This window comes from Canis lupus, chromosome 9, assembly GCF_011100685.1.
Source record: "Canis lupus familiaris isolate Mischka breed German Shepherd chromosome 9, alternate assembly UU_Cfam_GSD_1.0, whole genome shotgun sequence".
Taxonomy (NCBI): domain Eukaryota; kingdom Metazoa; phylum Chordata; class Mammalia; order Carnivora; family Canidae; genus Canis; species Canis lupus.
This window is the reverse complement of record NC_049230.1, coordinates 5,406,729-5,417,386: the sequence shown is the minus strand read 5'-3', so window position 1 is coordinate 5,417,386 and position 10,658 is coordinate 5,406,729. Positions and strand designations below refer to the sequence as shown.

The following is a 10,658-nucleotide window of genomic DNA, read 5'->3' as shown; positions in this document are numbered from 1 at the left end:
AGGGGAGATGCTCCTGGATCAAGGTTCCTGCAAAGCTGGATGTTCTGCTCTCACCACAAGACAGAGCTCCTGCAAAAACCTAAATGCCACTCCCTCTTCCATCCCTTCCCTGCCTACTCTGCCTCTGGTCCTGGTCCTTGGGGAGATAAATAGCTGTGTGGCTTTCCTCAGGTCCTCTATGTATCTGGCATCCAAGCAGAAGGGGATAGACAACAAGGCGTGACCTGGTGTGTGAGGATATTTCGGGATACTAAACCACAGTGTTCCCCCCCAGGACTCCCCACATCCAAGAGGAGGAAGAAAGGGGACCCAGAGCCTGGAGAGGGATTGGGCAGCTCTTCTGCTGGGGCAGGACAGTTTCAGATCTGGTGGGTGGCCACAAAAGTGGTATTGAAGGAAACCACCAAGAAGTGCAGCCCTGTGGCAGATGGAGGAGATAAAAAGGCAGAGTCATTGTAGAATGGCACGTGCGATGATTTCACGGAGGAGGTCCTTGTGCAGTCCTGAGAACAAAGTAAAGGGGAAAGTTTATTTTATTTTTTTAAAGATTTTATTTATTTATTTATTCATGAGACACACACAGAGAGAGAGATAGAGAGGCAGAGACACAGGCTCCATGCAGGGAGCCCTACATGGGACTCAACCCCGGCTCTCCAGGATCACACCCTGGGCCAAAGGCGGTGCTAAACCACTGAGCCACCCCGGCTGCCCAAGGGGAAAGTTTAAAACAGGTGCCACAGTACAGAATGAGGGCCCGGAGGGCTACGGTGGGAAGGACTTTGGACTTGGTAGAGCAGCCCAGAGAGCCCCCTTCAGCACCTACATCTCTGAACAGCACCAAGCCCAGGGTAGATGCTCAAAGAAAAATATTGATAATGTCTTGCTCTGTAAGTCTTAGGATCCCTGTAATCATGAACAAATACTTTGAACTCGGCACAATATCATGGCATTTTTGCAAATACAATACATATCTGTGTGCTTTTCTATATTTTCTCAAATCCCCTTTACTAAGTGTAATCTGGTAGCCAGCTATCCGGTATTGAGAGCCTTCTGTTTGTCTCTCTCTGTTACAAACACCATCCTTCCTCCTTATCTTGTCTAATCCTCACAATAAACTTACAAGTCAGGCACAGCTGTTGTCTCCCTGCTGCAGATGAGGAAGCTCAGGCTCAGAGGGGCCAGGTGCACTAAGTCAACACAGCTGGCTGGGAGAGGGTACAGCTGAGGCTGCTCCCCTCGTCCCCATGCTGGGTAGCTCAGGAGTGGTGTTTGTTGCTATGCAAAGCTACCAATTTTATTTTCAAGAAAATCTGTTGCAAAAAGCAGGTTATATTTATGACAACTATATCTAGTAAAAGGCAAACAGAATGAAAGATGAGTTTAAATTGTTCACAACCCAATGTCAGGCATGTGTTGACAAGTAGACACTGATTCAGTAGAAGCTGTACTTCCCCAGCCTGTACTCAGAACAAGCTGCTTTAGCAAAAGGAGCAAGTGGTGTTTCAGTTACAGCCTCAGACACCTTGCTTTTAATTTGGAAACTTGTGTGGAACCAGAAGTGGCAATCATAGGCAGGCCCCCCACTGCCCACTCACAGAGATTCTCTTTCCAGAGGAAAGGAGGGTGGAAGAGCTCTCTCTCCCAGCAGCATGTTCGTTAGTTTCGTAGCTTCCTAATTCCAGACTTTGTGTTCTTCCTAAGGAACCAGGTATATAATTCCTCCAGATGAATGTTTCCTGGTCCAGGAACAATACTGGCATTGTATATGCCAGGACATATACAGCTGGGATTACAGCCATTGGAAATATGGGCGATGCACTGCAAAAAAGGAAAACACAAAATACTAAAATGGTAAGTAGAGTAGATATGGATGATTCAGTTTCTCTAGTTTCTAAAGATAATGAGTTTAAATTACCTTTCCATTAAAACACTTCTAAGGAAGCAAATTTTCCTTTTTTCAGTAATGATAAAAAATAGCCTGTCTTGCTCATTTAGAAACCATCAGCCATCAACAGTGCCATCTGAAAGAGTGGTCAGGAGGCTTTTTCTTTTCTTTGAAATCCTCTCAGATATAAATTGAGACAAAGGACCAAGATGTCCAGACCCCAGGGGTGGGCAGCCTTTCATGTCCTTTCTTACAAGGAAGAGGGTGCACAGGAAATGGTTAGCATGCTTTGAAATACCTGTGAGCTCAAACCTGCAGTTTGGTTTTAAAACTATTTTCCAGGGATCCCTGGGTGGCGCAGCGGTTTGGTGCCTGCCTTTGGCCCAGGGCGCGATCCTGGAGACCCGGGATCGAATCCCATATCAGGCTCCCGATGCATGGAGCCTGCTTCTCCCTCTGCCTGTGTCTCTGCCTCTCTCTCTCTCTCTGTGACTATCATAAGTAAATAAATAAAAATTAAAAAAAATAAAATAAAAAAAATAAAACTATTTTCCAAATGTAATTCTTATTCAAGGTTAAAAATTCAAATGGTAAGGAGGGTATAAGATGAAAAACAGAAGATGCCCTCTTCCCGCTAAGCCCCAAGCTCCTTTGTCCCAAACATAACCAGTTACTACTTTCCCAGTGCGTTTGTACAAATCCAAACACATTATACACAGAATAAGCTCTTGTTTTTTATTTTTATTATTATTTTTAATTAATTTATTTATTTGAGGGAGAGAGGGCAGGAGAGTACACAAGCAAAGAGAGGAAGGGCAGAGGGAAAGCCGATTCCCTGCTGAGCAGAGCTCCATCCCAGGATCCCTGCTGGGATCATGATCTGAGCTGAAGGCTGATGCTTAACTGACTGAGCCACTCAGGCACCCCTATTAAAGAAATTTAATCAACAATGATTAAAATCCCAAAACGGAAAGTACCAAGTCCAGATGATTTTACTGATAAATTCTACCAAAGATTTAGGGAAGAAATGATATCAATTCTCTACACTCCCTTTGGAAATGGAAGCAGGAAAAAAAAAAGGAAATGGAAGCAGAGAAGATACTTCTAAATCTATTCCCTGTGGGATGCCTGGGGAGCTTAGCAGTTGGGCGCCTGCCTTCAGCTCGGGTCCTGATCCTGGGATCCAGGATCGAGTCACACATCGGGCTCCCTGCATGGATCCCACTTCTCCCTCTGTCTGTGTCTCTGCCTCTTTCTCTCTCAGTCTGTGTCTCTCATGAATAAATAAGAAAATCTTAAAAAAATCTATTCCCTGAGATCAATATCACTTTAAAACTAAAACCAGCTAAAGATATTATAAGAAGGAAAAACTGCTGACCAATCTAGATGCAGAAATACCAAAATATTAGCAAATCTAATCCAACAATGTCTAAAAAGAATTATACACCATGGAATGATTATACAAGTGAGATTTATTCCAAGTACGAAAGGCTGGTTCAATATTTGAAAGTCAATTAAGGTAATAAATTACATTTCAATAAGCAAAAGAGGAAAAATTATATGATCATACCAATAGATGCAAAAAAAAAGCATTTGATGAAATCCAACATCCATTCGTGACAACAATTTTCATCAAAAACCAGGAATAAAGAATAACTCCTTCCACTTAATAAAAACATCCTTAATAAAAACAACAATAAAAACTTACAGCTAACATCATTACCTAGTAGTGAGAAACTCGACACTTTCACCCTAAGATGGGGAGCTGGGCAAGGCTGTCCACTCTCACCATTGCTCAACATCGCGCTAGAAATCCTAACTCTTGCAAAGAGACAAGGGGAGACATGTGGGAATTCTGTACTTTCTGCACAACTTTTCTTGTAAACCTAGAAAATTAAATCCTAAAAAATATATATATATATAAATTGTAAATAGCATCTCGTGTTTAATTTTTCTTCAATTAAAAGTAAGTTTGGGGGCAGCCCCGGTGGCGCAGTGGTTTAGCGCCGCCTGCAGCCCAGGGCGTGATCCTGGAGACCCTAGATCGAGTCCCACGTAGGGCTCTCTGCATGGGGCCTGCTTCTCCCTCTGCCTGTGTCTCTGCCTCTCTCTCTCTCTCTCTGTGTCTCTATGAACAAATACATTTAAAAAAATCTTAAAAAAAAAAGCAAGTTTGGGGCAGCCCGGGTGGTTCAGCGGTTTAGTGCTGCCTTCAGCCCAGGGTGTGATCCTGGAGACCCGGGATCAAGTCCCACGCCAGGCTCCCTGCATGGAGCCTGCTTCTCCCTCTGCCTGTGTCTCTGCCCCTCTCTCTGTGTCTATCATGAATAAATAAAATCTTTAAAAAGAAAAAAGTAAGTTTGAGGGGCACCTGGGTGGCCCAGTCAGTTAAGCATCTGACTTCAGCTCAGGTCATGATCTTGGGGTCCTGTGATTGAGCCCCGTGAGTGGGGAGTCTGCTTGTCCCTCTCCCTCTGCCTTTCCGCTTCTCTGGTACTCTCTATCTCTCAAATACATAAATAAAATCTTTAATTAATTAATTAATTAATTAATTAATGTAAGTTTGAGGGGCATCTGAGTGGCTCAGTTGGTTAAGTGTCTGACTATCCATTTTGGCTCAGGTCATGATATCAGGGTCATGAGGTCAAGTCCCAAGTTGGGCTGTGCACCAAGTATGATAGAGCCTGCTTAGGATTCTCTTTCTCCCTCTGTCCCTCCCTTTCCTTCTCTTAAAAAAAAAAAAAAAGTTTGAGGAAATTAAAAGACTTGGGAACATGGTTAATATAATAACTTTATGTGCTGACACAGGGTAACTGCACTTCTAGTGGTGAGCTAATGTACCTAATTGCCCATAGTTATTGGACTGTGTTGTAGTTGTTGGACAAACTTAAAACTAGCATAACATTGCATGTCAGCAATATCTGACTTAAGAAAAGTAAGTTTGAGTATCTTTCTTGTTTATTGGCTATACTAGTTTTGCAGAATCCTTTGTATATTATTTTTTTTAATATTTTTATTTTTTTTTAAATTTCTATTTATTTATGATAGTTACAGAGAGAGAGAGAGGCAGAGACACAGGCAGAGGGAGAAGCAGGCTCCATGCACTGGGCGCCCGACGTGGGATTCGATCCCGGGTCTCCAGGATCGCGCCCTGGGCCAAAGGCAGGCGCCAAACCGCTGCGCCACCCAGGGATCCCTCCTTTGTATATTAAAGAAATTTGGGATGCCTGTGTCGCTAAACGGTTGAGCATCTGCCTTTGGATCAGGTAGTGATCCCGGGGTCCTGGGATCGAGTCTCACATCAGGCTCCCTGTGGGGAGCCTGCTTCTTCCTCTCTCTCTCTCTCTATATATATATATATATATGTGTGTGTGTGTATGTGTTAGATCATAAAAATAAATATATATTAAATATATATATATTTATATATATATTTATATATATAAATATATTTATTGAATATATATATTTATATATATATATATATATATTTATGTTAGATCATTGAGCCATCTGAATTTTTCCCCAGATGGATAACCAATGGTCCCAATACTATTTCTTCAATAATTCATGATTCAATCACTAGTTTGAAATGGTACCTATATCATAAATAAGTTCCATATAAATTTAAACCTATTTGGGGGGAGTATATTCTTTTCTACTGAACTGCTTTTACCTATTTCAGTACCAGCATCAGACCAGTTAAAGTAACATGACTTTTACTGTTTAATACATGTAATGTTTCATATTTCTTTCTTGGTCCTCAAGAAAACTTCCTAGATATTCTGTTTTGTTTTGTTTTTCAGGTGAACTTCAAAATGATTTCACAATTGCAAATTGAATGTCCCCTGAGTAAACTGGTTTGAAGTCAGGTCTTCAAAGAGGCTGAGACCTTGCCCACTTGAGGGCTAGAGGCAAAGTGTGACTTCAGAAAGGGAGTCTGGAAAGCTGGACCAGAGTCTTCCTGGAGCAAGTAAGTGGCCAGCAGAGAGCAGGACCCACTGCCAGGAAGAGCCTCCCAGGCCAGAGCTAGAGCAAGGAGTGGCCAGGCCCCAGGAAGCCCTGCTGAGGGCAGATCAAAGGCAGGCAAGATGCAACCGAGCTTCACAGTTGAGTGACAAAAGCCAGAGGGAAGCTCGGCCTCCAGGGCTGATGGTGTCAGGTAGGTGACAGGAAGGCCTGCACTGGCCTTCTAACAGGCTGCCTCCCCAACGCCCAGCTTTGGTCTGACACAGAGACAAATCTATGATGAGCAAATAAATAAATGCATGATGGCTAAATGCAGGAGGACAAAGGAGGAGCAGGGGCAGGGGCAAGGAGAGACTACCAAGGCAGTAAATTAAGCCCATGAGTACATGTCTCAGAGAAGGGAATCAAGGGGAAAGAAATTGGGGCGCCTGTTGAGGCAACTGTGAACCTCTCTGCCCTGAGAATCACAGCAACATACTTACAAGGAGCAGAAACGTGAGCAGAGACGTGGCTGATAAGAATCACTACCCTCTCCTGCCTTTCTTTGGATCCACCCCAGCCTTCCACCCCGCTTTGTCACCTTACCCAGAGCAGGTCCCAGGAGAGGTCTGTGGAGCAGATGGGAGTCTGGCTTTGGACACATCTTCCCAAAGGAGTGTGTTCCATGAGGCGTCTGACTCCTGGTGAAATCCCAGCCGGTGCCACCATGGCACAGAGCAGGGAGGGAGAGCTGGGCTGTGAGGTGACATGGGCCTGGACTTTTCCCAGGCCTGCCAGCCACTAGCTGTGCTGCTTCAGCTAAGGAAAGGCCCTGCTGACTAACTTGCCACAGGAACTAAGTGACACAGCATATAGAAAGAGCCTGACATATAGGAGGTGCTCAAGCGATGCTCAGCAGTGCCCACCCCAGATTTCCACTGGCCTTTCTGGCTATACATGGGGACTGTTAGGAGTTACATAGGTGTCTGCAGCTACCACTGCTTAGAAATGTGTTCTAAATCTCAATAAAGCTAGGGGGAAAAAAGAAAAATGTTTTGAGTTCCAAACTGTTGGTCTATCCAGAACCTTTGGAACCCCCTACTTCCTTTTGTCTGCCCCAAACCAGTCCTGATTCCCTGACCAGCACCCGGAGCAGCCCAGTTGGTGCCATCCAGTGAGGCCATTCAAGAGCAAGGAAACAAAATCAAGCAGGTCGTGAGTGCCAAACATTGGATAGGTTTTTTTTAAAGAGCAGGAGCCACAAGGTGCTGGCTAAGGGGACGTGTGAGTGACATTTCCCACACTTACAGGCCAGGAAGTCGGCCTGCGGTATGAGTATTACCATGTGCCTAGCACCATGCTGAGCCTTTATATGGTTACTCCTGGCTCCTCATAACAGCCTGTGTGTGCATGGGGGAGAAGTGGTGGTAATGAGTGCCCTCAGGGAAGGAGAAGTGTCTAGAAGGGCCAGAAGTGTCTAGAAGGTGCCAGACCCAGGCCTGGAAGGAGACCCTCAATTTTGTCTCTCAAGACGTTATAGACGGGCTCACACAGAAACATGGGAATGACCTTCCTGGGCCCAGCTGGATGCTCCAGGGCCATGACCACAGTCCCACATCTTGGAGGCCTTAAGAGCCAGGGCTACTGGGGAGGAGCCTGAAGAAGTCAGTTTGGCCAGGAGCCTTTTAAATCCCAAAGGGGGCAGGTGGGTCAAGGGGCACCCAGCTATTACCCTGCTGCTGGCCATACACAAGCCACAGCCCCTGTGTTGTCCCTGGGCCTGGGGAACTTCGGTGGCCAGGACACCGGAAAACCCTGGCCACTGGCCACAGGCTCTGACACTGGCCACCAGGCAAGAGGCATTCCACTGTGTGGATCTGGAGGATGACCAACACTTGAGGGAAATTTCCTATTAGCTTTTCAAACTCTCTAGCTCCCAGTCAGCCCAGCTTGGAGAAGGCAGGGATTTGCTTCTGATCCCAGGGTGAAGGCCTGGCAGGAGGCCAGCTGGGGAGGCCAGTCCCCAAAGGCCAGGGTCAGGGGGCCACTCCTGACTCAACTCCCCGTTTCTGCCCTGCCACAACTCTCTCTCTCACGCCCTTCTCTCCCCTGCAGGTCAGACCACAGACTTCCAGCAGGTCCCTGAGGAGGTTCTATGGACAAATGTGTGAAGAACCTGAAGAGGCGGGCCTTGGCTCCTTGGAGCAACATCTGCCCCTTCTCTGCCGGCTCCCCTGCGGCTTCTTCAGTCCCAAGGGCCTTCTGCTTTCCAGAACCCTGTGAGCCGGGCCGCTGGGGGGCGCCCCCCCCCCTCAGGAGTTGCACCCTGCCCCCGACCGGTAAGGGGTGCTGGGGGGCCAGCGCCGGGTCTCTCCCACCCCAGGCCGGGCGCACAGGGGGCCGCGAGGGGGCGCCCGACACCCACGGGCCTCTCGGCGGCTCCCGGCGGCTGGAAGCTGCGAGAAAGTCCCGGGGGTGCAAAGAAAGGAAGAGAGCAGCGGAGGGCAGGTGGACGGTGGAACCGGGCGGGGGTGGGGGCGGAAAGGGGCTGAAAAGAGCAACGTGGGGACGAGAAGAAAGCCCGCGGGGGAGGGAGACTCGGGAGGGCCCGGGGTGCGGGCCGAGCCCGGCGGCCAGGGCGGCTGCTGCGATGTGGGGGGGCGCCCCCCACCCCGTCGCCTAGACCCGCCCGCGGAGGGGGTCCGGGCCAGCGGGCGCCGTGACGTCAGCCGCGGGCACCCCCCGCATTTCGGTCCCGCGGCTCCTGGCAACCGAGGACGCCGCGGCCGGGCTGCCCTGCGCGGGGGCTCCGGGCGACACCCCCAAGCCCCGGAGCGCCCCCCGTCGCCTCCTGCACCCAGCCGCACCCCGGATGCGCCCCCGCCCCCGCAGCCCCGACCCCCCGCGGGCCCGCGCGCTCCCGCAGCCCGCGCCAGGAAGGCCGGGCTCCCCGGGGGGGCCCCCCCAGGCCCTGAACGTGACTCAGCGCTTTCCGCCGCCTTCTCGGCCGCCCGCGGGCTCCTGAGAGCCGAGTCCCCAGCCGAGAGATGGGCGGGGGCCCAGGAGGAGCCCCACTCGCGCCCCCCGCAGGCAGGGGCTGGCGTCCGGGAGGCAGGTGCGGGCCCTGGTGCACTAAGCCGGGGCGCTGGCCGCGACCTCCCTTAGGCTCCTCAGTGCGCCTTACCTGCAGGCACCGCACACCTTTCCGTCTTCAGCAGGGGGGGGAGGGCTGGGCTGGAGGCGAGGCCTGGGGGTCCTGAGCCGCCTTCTCCTGGCTCCCCACTGTCTTCCCAGCTCAGAGTCCTAGCTGCTGGATCTAGCTCTGCTGCTGATAAGTCACTGGGAAAATTGGGGTGCGCCCTGCTCGCCCCCCCATCGTTTCTGCTACACTCTGTTGAGCACACACCATGTGCCGACCGGACCCTGGCAGGTGCCGTGGAGAACGTGGCACTGCCTCTGCGCTCTTGGAGCTCCCCACCCAGCAGGAGAGGCACACACATCACCAACGTGATAAAATAAAGAGGCACTGGGGTCGCAGTGAATGGAGAGGTGACAAATGTCCAATTGGGTCCCCTAGCTAACGGAACCTAAGAGAATCTGTGCTGACATCCTCAGACCTATTCCACTTTGTGTGCCTCAGTTTCCTCACCTGTAGATGACACTAGGAGGCTCCTAAAGTGTCCTGCAGACTAAAAGCCCCTGCCTCCATGACTGAGGGCCATTCCAGCTGCCCCCAGCCTCCCACAGAGAGGGCAAACAGACCAGCTTGACCCTCTACCCCTGGCCCCCCACCCCAGGAGTCTGGGCCTGCAGATCCCTCAGACCACACATGAAGCCTAGGTTTGCCAGAGGCCCAGCCAGCGGGCGTGGTGGCCTCCCAGAGCTCAGGACCCAGCCCAAGACCTTCCCCAACAAATCAACTCCAGGCAGCAGCCAGGAGCATCCCGGTGGCAGTCTATGCTGGGAGCAGGGGAGAGACATGAGTGTGACGTAGGAAGTGGACAGAACTCCTAACACTTGTCCTGACTTTGAGTCATGTGTCAGGTTGCTGAGGTGAAGCAGGGAAAGGGATTGTGTTGGAGGTTATCCCCCAAACTGAGTTCTCCATCCACCAGATAAAAAGGCTTGGTCCTGGGATTGAGTCCCACATCGGGCTCCCCACGGGGGGCCTGCTTCTCCCTCTGCCTGTGTCTCTGCCTTTCTGTGTCTCTCATGAATAAATAAATAAGATTTTAAAAATAAATAAAGAAAAGGGCTCAGGATGAAGGGTGGACTGGAAGAGGCGGGCTTCCCGGAGCTCTGGCCAGCTGGAGTCACAGTGTCAGGGGACACTCGGTCCTGATGGGCCCCAGGCTGCCCTTCCATTAAGGGTGTGGCACTGCTGGCGCTGTCACTGGTCTGGGTACCAGCCTGGGGGCCCCCCCGCATGTGCAACCAGCTGCCTTCTCAAGCAGAGGGCGGCAGAGAGGATTGGGGTGAGTTCTCCCAGTATGGTGTTCTGCCAGCGAGGGGACCCCAGTGGGGGACTCAGCCCCTGGGACCCTGAATCTGAGTCATGTAGGGAGTTACCCACACGAAGGGGGAGAGTGGGGGGTGTTCATTCAGGGCAGAGGGCAGAGGTAGGAGATGGAGGGTGGAGATGGTGACTCTGAGTCACGTCGGTGAGACTGGTCCCAGGAGGAGGGGCAGATGGGAAGATGAGTGGGAGCAGGGGCAGACCTTGGTCCTGCTCTGAGGGCCTGTACGTGAGGGAAGTCAGTGCTCTCAACATGGAGACACGTGACATAGCCAGAAGTGCTCTTGAGAAGAGTCACACTGGCCAATC

At 50.4% G+C, this 10,658-nt stretch overlaps 1 long non-coding RNA gene across 1 annotated transcript; it reads left to right on the top strand.

Moving 5' to 3' along the window:
* The first annotated feature begins 1,292 nt into the window (after nt 1–1,292).
* On the top strand, nt 1,293–8,166 carry LOC111097292. Its single transcript, XR_005363972.1, has 3 exons — nt 1,293–1,851; nt 5,692–5,858; nt 7,949–8,166. It is a non-coding gene; the product is annotated as an uncharacterized LOC111097292 (long non-coding RNA).
* The last annotated feature ends 2,492 nt before the right edge of the window (nt 8,167–10,658 follow it).